Raw genomic sequence first — 19,387 nt, forward strand, 5'->3', positions numbered from 1 at the left:
ATTACTTCTCGCGACTTCGTCTAAAGGGACAAACAATTGATGATGTCTTCGTCTATTCTCCTATGGGGCCGGGGACGCGGGTTCCTCATCAGCATCATTAAGAAGTCTAATGACGTTTTCGCAAGCGTCATTAGACGTTTAATGTCTACCTGGAGAAGTGTCCCTTCCATTTCTGTTTTAGGATCCCTGACAAAAGTTGTGCAGGTTTGTCGCGGGAAACTTTTTTTTCTTCTTGCGCTTTAATTTTTTTTTCATTGTTTAGTTTGCGCATTTCGGTACTGACTGCGGTTAATCGGTCCCTCGCGAGCGCATTAAGAATCACAGTGGATTTCAAGGAAAGGGGGGAGGACGAAATGGTGGGGTTTGGTATATCGTCTCTTGAGTGTGAGGTAATGCTTGACGAAAATGAATATACTTTTTGAAACTTTCTTGGCATTCTTTTAAAAAGATATCTCTGGAAGAATATTTTTTTTTGTCATAGAAAAAAAAAGTTTGCAAGTTAAACTTAAATTCTCATGCTGTTAAGAAATTTGCTCTACCCTTCAACAAGTTTACATTTTATTTATTAAAAAATTGTATTCAAACCTCGTTATTTGTCAAATATTTTTTTTTTCAATGCCTACCTGTGTTAACATCCGTCAATTCAGGCATTTACAGGGCGATTTTGTTGACCTCTCTTTCAGGGGCACCATATTAGGTGGGCCAACATCGCTCCCACAGTGAGGACAGATAGTACAGAGAAGGAAAGAACATCCATGCCTTGCCCGGGATTCGAACCCAGAACCTTTCTGGTGCAAGGACAGTTCCCTGCCCCCTACACAGGCCGGTCGGCTATTTGTCAAATATAAACTTTTCGAATTTAATGTCCCACATAATGTTAATTTAAAAATAAAATATCTTATAGATCTTGTCTAGATTATTAGACCACGCCATAAGTCGTGGCTAGTGGCGTGATAGACAAAAGCTCCCGATTAGATTTTAGTTAATTTAGGCACTACATCAATAGATATGCTTTTTTCATGAATACCACGATACTAAGGTGCGCAATTGTTTTTCTTTTTTTTTCCTTTCTTCTCACTGATTAATTTCGATTTATGGTTTTAAAGTTTAAGGCTGTGTAGCAGACTCCGGCTTTTGTGGTATTAAGGTTTTTTACTCAAATCAATCTAATCCGTACTTTTAGGGAATTGTATGTGAAGTTGAAAATAAGATTTTACCAATTAAAAATATCTTTGGAATTTCAAATGTACCAACCTAGGCGTACATAAGTTGGAGTCTAATAGGGATACTCCCTAATGTTAGTATGCCATGGTATCAATAATAATTTGATCAACAATTCTACCTTTTAAGAATATAAGGAAATTTTATTTCTATCAGTTTTACAGAAAATACGGTTTTTATGAAACCTATTTATTTGAATTAAAATATTTATTCCACTATAAATGTTTCTTTGAATTATATACATTTCATGTAAAAGTTAGTAACTATCACTATGATTAATAGCATTTTTCTCTATTTTTTGTAGGTAAGCTCTTTTAAAAAGGAAGAAAAAAATCTTATTTTCTATGTACGCTGTATCTCGTTTACTTTCTCATCGCCCGTGAGGTAAGACTGAAACTTTAACCACCATCAGATATTTATTTTTTCGCTCCTTTCTCTCATCCTCGGCATCTTCAAAGACCAGATCTTCAGCATCCTGTGTAGCATGAATCATTTATTGATGGGGAAGAGCATCTCCCACCCAAACAGCTTGTTATGACTATAGCGCCGAAGCTACTCAAATATTTACCAGGCAGTTTAGTGCCTCGGTGTGATCCCATCTCCAACATCACTTATTGAGGCGGATGCTCTGCCCGCGTCTCACAATCAAACCGAAGGATGCTCAAGATCATAGCCGAGAAAAATCTCTTTTTATATCTATATGTGCTTTTTCTTTCATCCCATCTATGTTTCATCTTTTTTCCTCCTACTATATATATATTATAAAAAGATCCATTCCACGATGGTAACATAGTTTTCGGATATTGTGTCAAGTTTCTTGCTTGAAGATGATAAATTTTAAGCCAGCAGTAACATTGTTGGCGGGTGGGGTACGCAAGAATTTTATTTTTGCGATTGCTATTTAGAGATTTACTTTTCTGTAGTAAGTGGATTTGGATAGAATTGCTTCTAAATTTCATTTTATAGGTCATAATTGAAAATAATATGGGAGGTTTACTTGCAAGTAAAATCAGCTGCGAAAAAGTTACATTTTGATTTTTTTTCCCTTTTTATTTATATTTTTAAAATTTTTGTTTCTACAAGAAGCATATTTTTCTGTGAAAGTTTTTATATAAATATTTTTATTTCTCTTTTAAATCTAATAACTTCATTGATGCATAATCTTTTTTTTTTTCAGTATGTTTTCTATTATTTTTCTTTTTTCTCTACGTTATTCTAAGTATTATTTCTTTAAAAAAAATTTAAAAAATCTTATTTTATATTTTTCTCTCATCATATTTTCTTTATATATAAAGATAATGTGATGAGGGAAAATGCAAAATTAATTGCATGTTCACAACTATCTCATATTTTACAATGCTGTTTTTCTTAAAACGTTTGAAAAGTCGATTTATGCAGTCGGATATACGGTATAAATTGACTTTTCACCTGGGTATACGTTCTGTATATTCTGATGAGTGCATGAATCTTCTGGGCTGTAATCAAAATTAGTCGTAAAATTTTATTTTGTTGAGATAGATGTTTTGTTCAGATATATATTATCTAAAGCTTTTGTTGTTATCTAAATGCATTTTTTCTGAAGATTTTTTCCTCTTTTTTGCTCGAACCAACTTTAAACCAATTTAAGTATAAAAATACATCTCTTGCTGTATTACTTGATTAAAATCTTCAATATGTACATATTGGAAAGAACATTTGACTTGTTTCAAGCGCTCAAAAATAGGCACCCATTTTCAAGACTTGCCAGACGAGACGCTTGAAACATGTTGACTGTTATTTCCAATTTGTATAATTTTGTAGCGAATGAAGTTTTTAATCAAGTGGTAATATATTACCGCTTCAGTTTACTGGGATTATTTATTTCATCACTTTCTGTATTCTTAGTGATTTGAATTGTTACTTAATAAATTCCCTCTTTCAATTTGTAATCTATTAACCTTTTTTTTTTCGTGGCCCAAATGTAATAAAATTGCAGTTTAATTTGATTTCAAGGCTTATTGGTTCATGTTTTTCACGCTCATCGGTAAAAAATTCATGTTTTTATAAATTACAAAACTTAAAAAGAAATCATGACACTCTTATATAAATTCCTTTAATTGAACATGACCTAGCATTTCCATTTCGTCAAATAACCCCACAAAAATTACGCTCAGCTCAGGCTTCTCTTTTGTCGTCATTTCGCAGAGGAGCAAGAGCATCACCATCCCATTCCCAATCTCGCCTTCAACGGAGAAAGAAAAGTGTTAGGAGATTCCTTTTTTACTATTGTGGAATAAATCAGTCTAGGCCGTAAAATTTGAACATTACTTCCCGCCGCTGACAGAATGGAGTGATTACTTCGACATGGGGAAGTACAAGATGGTTTTCTCACGCTGTTGGTCGTAAAAACGGCCGCCGTATGCTCGACCACCTGTTTTTAAGACTTGTCCCCCACCCTCTTCATAAGGTGACCGTTTGATGTTCCTACAGTGACAAGCAATGGCGACATAAATAGGTCCGAAGCGCTACTACGATACGTCCCATAAAATGTTTACGATTCATAAAAATGGTTGACCGACACCCGCTCGCCCGTTCCTAGGAAAGATTGTGTCCCTGCGTCCAACGATCCGCGATTTGATCTTGCTCTTCCTTTGACGGTTGAGAGATGCTTGTGATCTCCGTCTTTTCTTTTTGAGAAGTGGGATCTGATTTAGAGGTGTCAAAACGTCGTTGCGGTTGCCCACTTTATGTGACATTAACGGGGTTGAAGATTAAGAAACGACACTGTGTCATTCTCGTCGGATTGACGGCTTACTGTTAAGCAAAGGTAACTTAATTTAATTTTTATTGATTTTATTTTTAGAAATTATTGTTAGATTTTTTTTTGTAAATTATCTTAAAAAATTACAAAAGTTAATATGAAAAATATTTTTTATATTTCAAAAAATTTTGTAAATGCTATTTTTTTGTTTAAATAACTTATTTTTAGAGGACTGTTATGTCCTATATTTATTTATTTACTTTACTTCCTACATATTAGGAATTCTTGCATATCAGGAGAATGGCAGCTATTTCTTTAATAATTAACCCAATAAATTGTTTAATTTTATTTGTTGAAATAAATTGTACTAAATTTAAGAACTTTTAATTTTTAAAAATATAAATAGTTTAATTCAAAAAAATTTAATTTTTAAAATTGAATATTTAAAATTTTAAAATTATAATAGCTTTAGAAAAGTCTTAAGAATGCTTACTATGAGTAACAATTATTAAATGAATAATGAGTAAATGAAATTAAAATTATTTAGTTTCTTAAAAATAAGAAAAGTGCGTTCATGATATACCTCAAGGGTTAACATGCAGCAAGTAGAATCCTTTTTTTTTTGTTAATGAAATTAAAAACACTTTAACTGTAATGACTTACCAAATTTCTGATTTGCTTTGCATCAATTTTTTATAGAAGGAATTTTAATTAAGAAATTATAATTTTTTAAACGAATATTGCCTATATGTTTTTCGTCTTTATTCTCTTTAACAAATTACTTTCTTGTTGGTGAAACCTTACGTTTGTTATGTTTAAGAGGATAGTAGTTTATCAGTGAGATTAATGACACTATATTGTACTTGGTGAATATGTTAACATATTCACCAAGTCAATTATGTAAATATTCTTACCACAACAACCAAAGCATCTTCAATTTTCCAAATTACACGCAATACATCTTTAACGCACGCAACTCCTCATCCGAATTGCTTGTTCTTTCTCCATTCTCAAAGCAAATTAGTGACGTTTCCTGGCATTCATTTTGGAGACGAATGAAGTCAAGAACATAATAAAAGACGGCTCGAAAGAGGACATTCTGCATTCTCAACCGCAAATGAATGTTCGCACTTTTAAAAGTTATTTCGCTCGAGCAGTGGTGACAAAAATGACTCGCGTAATTCTTGCTCGAATAAACCTTTCCAAATATTTTAATGGCCGATGGGAAAGGCGGGGAAGGGTGTGGGGGGAAGTACGAGCCAATTTAGTTAGGAGTTTTCTGCTAAGAGGCATTCCAACTCGGGACGACGACGAAAGAGAAGACCCCCAAGAAAGAAAGAAGAAGGAAAAATCTTGGAGAGGTTCCCGTCCCGAAACAAATATGTCGTCCCTGAATCATTCTGGCAGGCGTCTCAACGCTTCGTCGAATTTGTAATGTTAGGTGAGAAATGGGCACCCGAAAAACTTTCCAGGCAGTCACATTGGGAAAGATTAGTAGCTTTGATGCCTCTTTCCACTTTGTAAGTTTCGTCGACAAGCCCCGACTTCACAAATCTGTCTTCTTTTTCTCGTGTTAATCCAAAGAATGGAATACATCAGTTAGCTTGACGAAAAAAAGATAGCAGGTGCCATATGTGATGGGAGATTTAGGTTGATGCCTGCTTAAAGTAAAGAATAATTATGCATCAAATCCTATTGCACACCAGCTTAATCTATTGTATCTGTATTTTAATGCAATAAAAACCAGTGTCAATGTTTTGCAAAAAATAAGACCTAAACTTTACAAAGATTTAGAAATCGACGGAAAATCGCTTTTATAAATTGCATTGTCACGTTATAAACTTGACGGTATTTTTTTCTATAATTTAGTATATTTAACCACATTATGGAATTCGGGCATTGGATGTTTTTAACCTAAGCTACTGAAATATTAATTGAATGCTTTTTAAATTATTTAATGACTGATGTCTTAACGCTTTGTCGAATTTGCAATTATGTGTAAAAAATGGCCAACCGAAAGCTTTTCAGATCTAGGGAAAAATTGGTAGCTCTTATACCTTTCTTGACACTTTGCAAGTGTAGTCGACAAGTTTCTGACTTCTTGAAGACGAAAAATCTTATCTTGTTTTGGATTCAAATATTGAAATATAACGTTAGATCTTCCTTTGAATATATGTTTTGCTTTTCCTCATTGGGGCACTGTTGTTATGAAATATTTTGACTATCTGCTTATAAAATATTTTGACTATCTGCTTATAAAATATTTTGACTATCTGCTTATAAAATATTTTGACTATCTGCTTGTAAAATATTTGAAATATCCACTTACAAAAGATTTTGACTATCTACTTATGAGAGAGACTTTCCACTTATAAAAGATTTTGACTATCTCCTTAAAAAAGATTTTAACTGTCTACTTATAAATCTTTGATAAAAAAAGGACAGAGAGAGAGAGAGTTGGATTTACAGGCAACTGATATTTTAGAAAAATGGATTACAAGAGCAGAAATATCTTATTCATAGTGCAGATTTGAACTTTTATCTTATTTAAAAACTGAATGCTTTCCCATTTAGTCAAGAATTCCGGAACAAATAGTGGCGGATATTTCGTTAAGAAGAAGTTTGTGAAGTGGGTATGTATTTGGACTGAACGTTCCAGTGTCGCCTGGCCCATCCCTTTATTTCTCTATCTCCCCACAAGGAATCCGGCACCCTGTCAGAAGCCTATTATAGAAGTCCCTTTATTATATTTTCCCTGTATTATCCAATTTCGGAAGGCTTTAGCTTCTCCATTTCCCCAGGACGTGCTTCTCCTGACGATGCCCCGGAGGCAGACGTGCGGCAGGATCCCTTGCTCTTGCTCTTCCCACCTCTTCATCCTTCATCTCCCTTTTCCTTCTTTCCTCCTTCATTCCGGAAAAGACAGAAAAAAAAGAAAGGGAGAAAGCCGGATTAGTCCGGTAGCTGCTTTTTGCGGCCTCCTGGTAATGACCAAAGCTACCACGTGACCATATTACTTCTCTCTTTTTCACCTTGTATGTTTTTTTCCCCCTATCGCCGTGCGGCGTTGTTAATTTTTTCTTTCATCTCTTTCTGGGTGCCGCGAGCTCTTGTAACTTCTGGTCTTTTGTTTCCGTTGCTTTTGTATCTAGTTTTTGGCAATACTTTTGGCTTTTCTTCATAGTATTGAGATTCTCCCTTTTTATCCAGTTTTCCACTCCCGTTTTCTTTTTTTCCTATTTGTTTTCAGTTACCGGTTTTTGTCTTTTTGCGTTAGTGATTCGTTACGAGTTTTATGTTCACTCCCCCTCATTTCTTTTTACTCCGAATATTTTTCCTTTCCCCCTTCCCACTTTTTTTCTTTTCTTTTATCATTTTGCGTTTTGACATTTTTGCATGATTTGATAGAAGGGAAAGACCAAGAAGTTTCGAATTCAATGAAATTTTCGTTTCGAATTCGCTAAATGGGGAAGTCTCCGTAATAGGATTCCTTTGCTGACGTTATGGATTGAATTATGTTAGATGTCACGTTTTTTCAAAGAAAGATAGAAATTTTTGAAATGTATTTGATTTGTATTTTTTGGTTTTCAAAAATAAAAATTTTCAATAATTAAAATAACAAACAAAACTTTTTTTTAATCGTCATTTTATTGTGTTGTCTTACTGTATTTTAAAATATAGATGCACATAATCGGATTTAATTTTTTTTTTTTATTTTGAATATTTTTATTATTCGAATTTCCTTCACTAATCTGAGAATTAATTCTTTTAATTTTAGTAAACAAGATAATTGTTAGAATTCTAATTTTTGATGGCCTTGCATTCAAATCATCGAACAAAAATTGCCGTTTACTTAATTGATTAGTACATAATGCTGAAATCGCGATAATTACTTCCAATTAAACCTACTCAACAAAATATTTTAAAATGCCGTAAATAGTTAATATCTTGCCATATTCTTTGTCATTGCAGTTTTATTCTTGTTCATCACTTCCGTAATTTGCCTGTTTTGTGCTTTAGTTCACCTATTAGTCCCTTTTGTTTCTTTCGTGATTGGTGAATAATTGTGATTGGTGAATAATTGTGATTAATGAATAATTTGTTATTCTCTTAAACTGTTAACATTTTATCACACAAAAAAATCGCTTATTTCCCTAAAAAACATCGAAAGATTTTTACGCTAAAATCAAATTGTTTATTAAATTCCAAGTAGAAGAAAATGTAATTTTCATTGTTTAGGAGAGGACAGTTTTTATGGCGTTTTTCCAAAAATCCCAATGTAACACTTATGGAAAAAAAGTTTAGTTTTAATAGTTCTGTTTCACTTTCTTTTCTTCATTTTTTTATTGCCTTAGTCTGAGCTTTGGAAATACTAAAATAATTTTAGTTCAAAAATTGGATAAAAAAAGTGAGGAAAAAAAAATAATTCGAATGCTTTCTTCCTTTAATATGTTACAAAAATGAATACTTTGTGTTTCATTTTTGGTACTCGTCTTTTTTTTTTTTTTTTTCTAAATCTTTGTTTTAAATATCTGCTATTTTAAATTGCTGGGAGTGGGAAATTTAATGGGAGTTTTTCCTCCTCCTGCTTTCACAAAGATAGATACAGAAAGAAAAAAAAGTTCCCCATCATAACCTGGAAGAGAAACTGTTTCCAAAGACTAGCAGATCACAAAGGGATATTCAACTGCCTTCTATTTCAGCACACTTCCTAAGGCATTGAATCAAACGTGTGTCTGGGTCTAAAGGAGGCACAGAGGTGATATTTCGAATATTTTCTCCACCCTCCTACCTCCCTCGAAACGTTCCTAACATGTCGTTCCCGTTATCCACGTTGTTTAGAAGTAGGGGATGGAGCATCCAAGGTGGCACCACCCAATTTTGACATCCACCATCGCCCCTTACAACTTTAATTAGTTCCTCCAGAAAGGTAGGAAGAAGCCGGCAATAGCAGCTGATTTATAGTCAGCTGTCTTCAGCTGCTGTATCCATAACTACCCCCTGGAATAGGAAACCCCATATTTCAGATGGAATGGGGCACCCGCTGAGAGCGTAGCAATGGTCGTTCTCTGTGATTCTCTCCTGCCTGCTCTTGGGCATCCTCCCCATCCTCTTCTTCTCACCTTTTCTTTTTCCTTTATTATCTTACCCTCTCTTCCGCATCTTCATCCATTCTCTTGCGCTTCTTGCCATGCATCTTCTAGCAATGCTGCTCTCTTCACGCTACATACATTTTTTTCTTCTTTGCTCCTTTATTTCTGCCTCTATCTTTGAAACTGAGAAGTAGCAAATGTCTACTAAATCTGCGCTGATAAGTATTGGGTTTTGAAGTGCTATTGTATGTATATTATTCATTTTTTGTGGGTTATTGCGAATAAATAGTGTATTTAAAATAATATTAAGTTTTAGATTTGGAGAATTTTTTTTTTTTATTATTTAAAATTGCTAGCTTAAGACTTAGATATAATAAAAACATAAAGTATAGCATTATAATATCTTATTAATAAATATGTTTTGACAATAATTTTGATTAAATAATCTTAATGACTAATTCCATGTCTCTATTTCTAAAGTGAGAAGCAGCGAATGCCTACCAAATCTGCTATTGAAGTATTGGGTTTGGAAATACTATTTTATGCATATTAAAGAGTTTTGAAGGTTAAAAATTTACAAAAAAAAGTAATAATTTAAGTATTTTTTATTTTAACTGTTCCCCAGGTATTGTTTAATCAGGGAATGTGAAATCTGGTTTTATAAAATATTAAAACATTTATTTTAATTTGATAACCTTACCATTTTTCTGAATCCGTCATCAGCATTGTATAACTGTAAATACAAATCGTTTACGGGACTGGCTTAGAACTGTTTTCAAGGTAAATTTGTTTTTTCGAGTTGCGTTTTTTGTAGTTTTTCTTTATTCAAAATATCTTAAAATATTTAGATTACTAGGCGATTTCTTTCCCATTAATATTTCATCCAATTGCCTTCTTTCTTTGGTTACCAAGTACTACTTATGCTTTTTAAATTAGCATGGTGCAATATTTTTTGTTGAATTGTGAGACTTTTAGTTTAAGCTAGTTTTAACTGTTAAATTAAATGATGCAGTAAATAAACTTTTAATCCTTTCGTCGGTTCCTTTTAATTCATGACCAAATATTCATTATTTTACCCAAATATTTTTTTTTATACCTCTGTAAATAAAGGGCATAGAGATCTTTTAGTCTCGTTTTCCAGGTGGCTTTGAGACAAAAGCTTAGCAATGTCATTGTTCTTTGCATAAACTAGAAAAGCAATTCCAGCTCTCATTGTTTGAAACAACCATTACCATTGTTGCGTTAATGACAAACAAGCCAAGAGGAGAGAGGGTTCAGGGGGAAAAAAAAAAGCATTACAATTTTCCATTTTGTTCTAAGTCTAGAAACTCGCTCTTTGAATTTTTGTTTCCTCAAAGGAATCCATTAATAAAATTGCACGTGCTTTTAATAGTTAACTAATAGTTTTCTAGTGAATATTATTTCGAGTTAGTTACAAGGAGAAAATAATTAGTCAGCATTTAAGATTGGGCATTAATTTACTTAATTCTATAGGTCGCCTGCTGGGAATTTTTATTAATATATGGCAATTAGATGTCAATAATTTAGGACTAAATATTGTATCGAATAATATCGCATCGAAATTTTGTTGACTATAAGTAACTAAACTTAAATCAGTGTTATTCTATAATCTTTCGATTCATAGATTATGAATAAAACACATCATTTTTTTTATGGAAAATACTTTGAAATTTCATTAAAATCTATCAAAATCTATCATCATTAAAATCTATCAAATCTATAAATTTCATCGTACGCACAACACATCATAGTATCTCCCCCCCCTTCAAATCTTAGCTCTGAAGAAAATTAAATTATACAAGTTTTTTGCGTGATTTCAAAAAAGTGTTTGCATTTAAATAATGTCTGTGTTCTTGTAAATAATCCAGAATCTTAAGTTAAGTTTTAAGTAAGTTATAGAAAGTTGTAAAAAGTTGTGCATTGATGCTTTTTCAAGCAAATTAAAACCACATAAATCCCTTTTGGTAGAGTGCATAAGTGGCATAAATAATGAAAATGAATCGCTGAATAAGGCATAGACGTCTGTGTATGCGTACAGAATTTCGCGTTTTTTGTTACCATTTCTGATAGTGCTTATTTTAAACATAATGTCCTGTGTACTTTCTAAAAGGATTAATTATCAATTTAGAATTTCATTCATTAATGTTTTTTATGTGCACTTCTTAATGAAAGGCGGTCTTTTGATAAAGATTCTAAAAATGTAAGAAAACCCGGTGTTTGTGTTAAGACAGAAGATCTATAAATATTTCATTGGTATTTCATGTAACTTAACAGTCTATGAATAAATATGTCCGAAATATTTGCCTTAACGAAACATTAAGTTCAAATACACGATTTCAAAACTGGCCACTAATGACCCAATAAAGATACATCACATTAAATTAGTGCGAGTAAAATGATTTCAGCGGTCAGGAATTAAATTTAAAACTCCTTTGTTTACAATTTATGCAGCCTCGTTTCATTAAACATTAGCGGACAGAATATACCTACTCAAGCTACAACTAATGTCCCTTCCGATCGAAATTCCGTCGCTTGCTGTCCAGGACCATTTGCCAGTGGCGTTCTGTTTCTTCTCCCCCCAAATGACCAATGTACACGCGAACACTGGACTTCGAGTGGGAGGGGCGACACCTGTCTTAAGCCTCGCGAGTTGCCGCATGCCGTGTAAAGCACACTTTTGATTGTCACATTTAAACAGTGCGACAAATTTTGATTGATTTACTCCTAGGGACTCTTTTGCACAGCGGTGTAGGGCAGTGGTCGGCAACCTGTGGCTCGCGAGCCACAGGTGGCTCTTTTGATGTAAAGTTGCGGCTCTCCAGTTCCATACGAAAAAATTAATAAATTGTTACCAAAGCCCTTAAAAATAAGAAAAAATATTTTTAAGTACCTAATTTCTCAAGAGCTTTCTATTCTTATAATCGTTAATTACAAACCGCTACCCTCAGGCCCATCGTTAAGCCCGGTTAGAGGGGTGTCTCATTCCGACTCGATTCCGAGTATTCACCCGGAAAAGTGGCAAGTCTGTTGTCTGTTTGAGCATGCCGTTACCGACACCATGAAAAGGCACAAAAAAAAGGATGATGCCTGCGACTCTGATCTTGTGAAACAGCAGACAAAACCCCGGAAATTTCTTTCAACTTGAAAAATCCAGGTTGTTTTTAAAAGTATATAGCTAGAAATGCCTTTTTCTCACGTTTTCTCTTGCTCTTTCTAAGAATAAAGACAATATCTTTGTCCATGTCGTTAAGAAAGGGAAGGAAAGAGCTCAATGCACATACAGCTGTGGTTTTCTCTATATGACTGTCCAGTTTCTTTTCACTCACCTCCGCAGTTACTTTACTGATCTGTCTTTAACTGTCCAGTACCAGTTTACAAGTACTTAGTTACTCAAAGCGTATCTTATAAATTAATATTATTATTGAATGTAAGTATAAATTTTTTATGAATATTTACTATTTGCAGTCTTATTGTTTAAATATTAAGGTAAAATTAAATTTCATTAAATATGTTGTTATTTTCTTTTTAAATTAATTCCTCAATTATTGCTTCAAAATTTAGGTATAGGACTTTTTTCAAAAAAGAAAAAAATATTTTTTTTAAAAATATATATGGGAAAAAATTGATTTTTATGAAGTAGATAAAAAATTTTATTCTCTTTTCCCCTGTAAAATGATTAAAAGAAAGAAAAAAGAGCAATTAAATTTTTTTTACGTTATTTATATTCATTAGTAGGAGCTGGAGATGGAAACAGATAAATCACATTTGAATTCTAAATATAGGAATTTTTTTTCCTTTTTTTAAATAGTTATTTACTAAGCTTTTTAATTTTGTGTTTAAAATAGTAATTTATTTTTAAATGTAATTTTTTCAGTTGAGATTATTTTTCACAGATCTTATTTAATTTAAATTTCAAAAATCAAATTCTATATTTGTTCGTAGCATTTGTTTTTATAATAAGTTCAAACTGCAATCCGTTATGAACAAAACTATACTAATGCTTATTTTATTAAAAATGTAATGTGTTTAAAAATAGAAAAGCTTCAGTTTTTTTTTCAATAATTATTTTTTTTCTTCATCTTTTTTGTTACTATGTTGATGTATTTCGTATGTATTTAATGTTTTTTATTTATATTTAAGATTTAAGTTAACAATTTTCCATTTGTTTAAGTTAATTATTAGTAAAAAGAAACTTAATATTTTTGTAATTATGTAAAAACTCAATTCACAGTTTTGTATTAAAAGGCACGATAATTAACAAAATAAATAATTAACAAAATTGTACTTTAACTGCCTTAACCAGAAAAAAAAATTTTTTTTGCGATTTAAGGGTATTTTTTTTTATATTTTAAAAAAAGACTTAAACATTCTTCGGTAAAGCATTATTTACAAATCATCAAATTTTACAAATATTTATTTATGATTTATCATGCTGCAATGTTTGAATACATAGTTAAATTTTTTTTAAAGTTTTATTTATTATTTATATAGTATTATTTTTATATAAAGAAATATTCGGATAAAAAATTTAGCATTTTACAAATTTAAGGCAAGAATGCGTGAAAAAATTTAACCCAGAAAAAAAGAACTATTTCTGTATCCCCATTCAGGATTTTAGTCACAGCTCTTATATTAATAACAATGTAGATTATAAAATGAATAATAAAAATAAATAAAATTATTAAATGAAAATGAAAAATAAAATTTTAGTAATAAATAAGTATTAAAAATAATTATTCGCAAATCAAATTACTAAAATTAAATAAATACGCATATAATATTTGAAATGCATCAGAAAGAATCCTACTTAGATTAAGAGTTTTAAAAAAATGCACGAGTCATAATTGATGTCTGATAATTTTTAAGTTTAGTGTTTCAGTTGAACAAATACAAATTTAATTTTCATCTACATTTTTTAAAGCCTTTGATGTGTATCACATGTTATTATCATGTAAAACATGATGTTATGAAAAGACCACCCTTATTATAAATTTTTATAAACCTTGTCAAAAATAAAGATATAAATCTACTTCAGCGGATGTAGTAAATTAAAATTTAAAAGGGAAAAAAGAAGCATATAAATTTAAAAAATATCTAATGCAATATATTGATATAATCTTTATAATAATAGTAATAATAACAGGCCTGTTTAATTGCCAGGTGAATGTTGAAGTTTTTAATTTATAAAGTTATTTAATTTAGTAAAAAATCGTTAATCGCCTTTTTACACTCGCCTTCCTCAACAGTGATTTGTTTGTTTTCGATTGTTAAAATTCTAACGTGTGACCTCTATCTGTTCGTTTTCGCGTTCACTTGAAACAAAATTTCTTTAAATGCATATTAAGAGCGGTCATTCCGAATTTCCTGCATATTATTAAATTTAGCAATCAAATACATTAATGTTGTAACTTTGCGTATAAAAGGTATTTAAAATAATAGAAGATCGTTACTTTCAGTGACTTTTATTAAATTAATTTTTTAAAAAAGTGTTAAATTATTTGAGTTGGAAAGCTCGAGGCTCTATAAATGTTTACAATAAATAGAAAATAAATAGAAATTACAATAAATAGAAAAAGTATGTGACCATCGTTTCTAGCACTTCATCATAAGTCGATTTAACGTTTGCCTTGACAAAAAAATGCAAAATTTATTTAAATGTTTAATAATTAAGTACTTAAAAATTGTTTTTAACAATAACAAGAATAGACGGTACATATTTCTTAAAAAAGGAAAATTGTGAAAGAATTCTGATATAATATAAATGAATATTATTACGGAATTGCTATGAAAAATTAAAAAGAATTATTATAAAATCTATCTGATAAGATTGTGTTTCGTTGCACATTCAATAAAAAAAAGCGCGTTTTCTGTTGAAAATTTGACAAGAATTAGTAAGAAAATTTACAATTTTCATCGAATTTTAATGACCCAAGTATTCTTATCCCCCCCCTCAAAAGAAATAATTTAAAAAAATTAAATAAAAACTAAATTTTAAAAAAATTATTAGCGCATTTTAAAAATAAAGAATAAATATTATTCTGTATTCAAAACCGTTTTTTTAATTAAAAATCATATATACATAAAAAAATATTATAGTATTAAATCAAAAATTTTCAGTGGCTCTTTAAAAGCGGGAAATTTTGTAAAATTGTAACTTTTGGCTCTTTCATTTCAAAAGGTTGCCGACCCCTGGTGTAGGGTGCTCTCTCTTTCCAGTAACACCCCGGTAATTATTTTCACATTTATGTCGTTTTAATGATGTTGGCCGATATATTTTAGATCTTAATTCTTTTCGTTATTATTATTGAAGTGGAGAGGAAGTTGAGGGTTCTTGAAATAATAATAATAATGGAAGGATACTTTTCTTAATGATATTACTTCCAAACGAGTACCCCCAGACACGTGCAGAAACCGGTGTTAAAGCAGACATTTTCTATTCTTGGGTACAACCAATTCGTTATAAAGGCACTCCTTTTCGCCGGGAATTTAATGGAAATTTATGATGGCATTTTACGGGAACAGCGGATTAATCTGGGAATAAGTGACTACATTTTTAAATTCTCTTTGGTTTCTCTGGAACGAAAATTCCACGTTTCTAGATATTCCTGGTTAATTCTTGTCATATTAGGTTAGCATAAACTGTTTTTTGAACAAAAACTATTTTTTTTTAAAACTAAATTTTTTTAACATTTGATTACTCAGGTTTTCTGGGATAATAATCTCGTGTTTTTAAATATTCATGTTTTAATAAGTTAGTATAAGCTGACATCTGAACTTAAACCAAATAAAGTTTTTTGAATTTAATTAGATTTTTTTATCATTTGCTCCTTTCTTTTACCGGGCAATATTGTTTCTAAATTTAAATAGTTAATTTTTACCTATTTAAACTTGTATAAATTAATTTGAATGGCTTATTGTAAAATATTTATAAAATTTAAACTCTAAGGAATTTACATTAGTTTTTACGACTATAATGTAATTTTTTGTGAAACATAAATAAAATAGCAATGGCTTAAAAAAAATTTTTTTTGAGCGTTTTACTTTATTTACACGTCTATTACCAGACCCGGTATTTTACAGCTACTTTTTAACCAATCTATCGTTATTGCACGTAAAACGTAGAAGGTGAATTCGCTAAATTTAACAACCAATATCAGACCTATATAGAATTGTCTATTTCACCCGATATTTTACAGACACTTTTTAACCAATATATAGGCCCTATATAATTGTTATTGTCTAATATTAAAAGTCATTCTAGTATCAATATTAAAATATCTAGACATCCCAAAATTGGTCCCTCGGTGCATGTTCTTATAGTACCTGTATTGAGCCAATTTTGAGCCCTAACTGCGGTCAAGGTAAAATTGTTGCTAAGGTAAGTTTGAGCAATCCTGGTCTCAAAAGTTGAATATTAAGTATATAATACTCTATTTATAATATGCATACTGTTTGATTTATGAGCTCTTTTATTCTTAATTTATTGCAAAATGCTTAATGTATTATTTGGATATTTAACTTTGAAAATACTTATCCAAAATGTTAAAAAATTAATCGCAATCGTGTAAACGCGAACTTCATAAATTACAACAAAATTCATCAATATTTATTTACCTTCAAATGCATGAAGTTCTTATGATAATTATTCACTACACATATCATTGCTCCTACTTAGTTTCCTCATTTTTCTAATCACTTATTTTTTTTAAAAAAAAGCTCTTTTTTTGGAGATTAGTTTTGTCTTGCAGTCAACAATTCGGATGCAAAACTCTGAAGAAAAAAAAAAGAAGTCAATTCAATTTATCAGACTCTCTCTCCTTATTTTGATATAGAAAATGAAAGCAATCCATTGATGCATATCGCATGAAGATAAATGGTTCGTTTGATTGATCGCGTATCAGACCCAGAATAGCCTGTTGCTGCTTGCTACTCTGGACAATTTTTCATCCGGATATGCTTACTGCCAGCTTCTGACTCTTATAACTGCGGTTATTATCAAACTCATCGGTAGACAATGTTTCTCAATTGCTTGCATTTTATCGTTGATATGCTTTTAGAATTGTAATTAGTTTTTGCATCTAAACTGTGGACTGGATTTATTTTTTGTATTACATATTGCTTTTGTATTTAGCGCGTATTGGTAGTCTCATAATGATAATGAGAAAATTACATACATTTGCATTGCAATTGTTTTTAAGTTTTAATTAACAATTGCTAGCATTTTATCGCTCACAATTGCTGATATGCTTTTTGAATTATAATTATTTTCGTATCAAATGTGTGGATTAGATTTGTTTTTGTATTGTATTGCTTTTGCATTAATTCGCTTTTGGTATTATCAAGACAATTACAGATTAAGACCAAGAATTACAGATCAAGAATTACAGATTAAGTACTTTTTGATAATATAAAGTATACTTTTATTTATGCTTGCAACATTGAAAATTTTGAATAGCGTTTAACTATTGTATCATTCAAATATATTGCAAGCTTATTCTTGTGCTGTTGAACATATTGTCTTACTGAGCTGTTGTTTTAACTTAATTGGAAACATAGTTCAATTTATCACTTTAATTTACATTTTTATATTGTTATATTGATATTTTTACATCAAATGGTTGTTTTCCGGTAAGTACTTAACTCCTTTTCGGAATATCCATAATACGCAGGAGCATCTTGTGTTTTTCACGAAAAATGTTCTCCGAAAAAATTTAAAACCGTGGCTTGTCTTAAAATTGTCATAAGAACTCCATTTATATCATTGTTCAGTAATACAGAGATAATTTGGGCAAGCCATAATTTTTGCAACAAACAATTTCAAGAAACGAAAATAGCAAAAATTAAATAAGAATCTTACAAGTTTTTTTTTTTTTTTTCCCCAAGGATAATTTGTGAAATTTAATGCAATTAGTTTTTATGTGAGTATATTATTTGAAGCGTGTTTAGGTGTTGTTTAGATAATTTTGAGTATTATATTTAATTTAAAAACTTCAACCGTTTTTTTTTAAATAGAATTTTGATACCTACTGCATGATGACTGATAGCCTTTATTAGATTTAATTTTATTTTAATTCGATATGATATATGAGTTAATTTTAAATTTTTTTTTTTTTTTTTTTTTTTTTTTTTTTTTTTTTTTTTTTTTTTAGTTAGCTCTATTAATTTTTATTATTATTATTTCATATAATAATTTTTTCAATATATAATAACTGTTTCCTTTGATGAAAATAGATCAAAAATAAAACAGCGTTTTTTACTGTAATATTATTCTTATGACTGAATTTCGAATAAAAAATTGGAGGAAAGAAAAGAAGGAAACTTTAGCCTGCCATATAAATTTATCATTTTCAGCACAGCCTTTTAATATTTATTCCCCAAAAAGGCTACTCGTGTTGAATGAGAAAAGAAAATTTCTATTTATTTCAGGCCAGCGTTTTTAAAGGCCTGGCACCTACCGTAACCAGAATGGTGGTGCGGCCCTTTTGTTACCCCCACCGAATACCATACGAGCTGAACCCTGCATAAATAAATATCTTTTGATATTCCTAATGTAGAAGTCTGCGGGCACCCCATAACCCTCAGAAAAACTAATTTCCTAAAGTCGACGAACGGAAAACGAAAATCTCTAGAAGAGAAGAACCTTTTGCTGTTGCCGCAGGTTATAGCTGAGAACTATGGCAGAGGCTATGGCGCGGTGGGGATAGGGAAAATAACTTTATTTGGAAGTGGGATGGATATTTTTCTGGGGTATCGTATAGAAATGCTTTTTGTGGTAGCGCCCTTTTCATTTTAGTTTTCTTTCCTTTTCTTTTTTTTTTGAGTAAAAATGCTGTACTCGTCTCTTGCTCTTTCTCCGTTCTAGCTTCCAGGCAAATTTCCAATCAGTTGGCCTTCTGCCTAATTCAATAAATTGCTTTTGCTCTGGTGTTAGAGGCTCAAGTCTGAATAAGAAAACGCTAGAGAGTACCGGATCTGTAGGTATAAGCTTAATTCTTTTTCATGGTCTCTTGGCGTTTTGGATATTGTAACAGAAACATTGATCTTTGCTTTAAAAGAATTGGAGGATTTTAAAGCTTAGCAACTTTAAGATATAAAATTAAATGATTTGATCCCTTAATTCAATAAAAAAATATATTTTTTAATACATCCGTTTATTGCATTAGCCTCGAATGCATAAATAAATAACAATTTTTAAAAAAAATTATCAGTGTTGCATTGTATGCTTAAATAACTTGACATTGCTAACTGACAGGCTTTCGCAATTTCTGTGTGATAAACAAGTTTTAAATAGTTAACTCATGTATTTTTTTTT

At 30.8% G+C, this 19,387-nt stretch overlaps 1 protein-coding gene and 1 long non-coding RNA gene across 5 annotated transcripts in view; both read left to right on the top strand.

Annotated features, from left to right (window-relative positions):
* LOC147802515 (uncharacterized) overlaps positions 1-17,915 on the top strand; it is a 51,729-nt gene extending 33,814 nt beyond the window's left edge. The window contains exons 2-3 of the long non-coding RNA XR_015429892.1: positions 1,526-11,831; positions 15,274-17,915. This is a non-coding gene — a long non-coding RNA (uncharacterized LOC147802515). The remainder of the gene's footprint in view (positions 1-1,525; positions 11,832-15,273) is intronic.
* The window catches only part of LOC107439046 (homeobox protein extradenticle), a 320,360-nt gene that overhangs the window by 77,303 nt on the left and 223,670 nt on the right, over positions 1-19,387 (top strand). The window lies entirely within an intron of this gene.

The sequence above is a fragment of the Parasteatoda tepidariorum genome, chromosome 10, assembly GCF_982258835.1.
Source record: "Parasteatoda tepidariorum strain Cologne lab strain chromosome 10, Ptep-v5.0, whole genome shotgun sequence".
Lineage (NCBI taxonomy): Eukaryota > Metazoa > Arthropoda > Arachnida > Araneae > Theridiidae > Parasteatoda > Parasteatoda tepidariorum.